We start from the raw sequence: 294 nt of genomic DNA on the forward strand, positions 1-294 counted from the left end.
TCTTCTCCCGGGTCGAGGAGGGCGGTGATGACCCATCGGCAGATGGGGCGCAAGACACCACCGGGAGAGGAAGGGGGGGTGAGATGTACGTCATGCCGGGGGCTCCCTGGCCTGAGGCAACGCCGGGAGGATTGTAGAGCGGAGGAGGGCGGGGCCGGGCTGGATCAACACACGCCCGGTCCCCAACCAGCCGGATGGAGGCACGCGAGGGATAAAGGCGGCCGGTGACGACAGTTCGAGAGAGAGAATGGCAGGCAGCTGCTCTGTGTGTTTATGTTTGTGTGTTTTTGGTTT

This window comes from Xyrauchen texanus, chromosome 23, assembly GCF_025860055.1.
Source record: "Xyrauchen texanus isolate HMW12.3.18 chromosome 23, RBS_HiC_50CHRs, whole genome shotgun sequence".
In the NCBI taxonomy this organism is placed as follows: Eukaryota; Metazoa; Chordata; class Actinopteri; order Cypriniformes; family Catostomidae; genus Xyrauchen; species Xyrauchen texanus.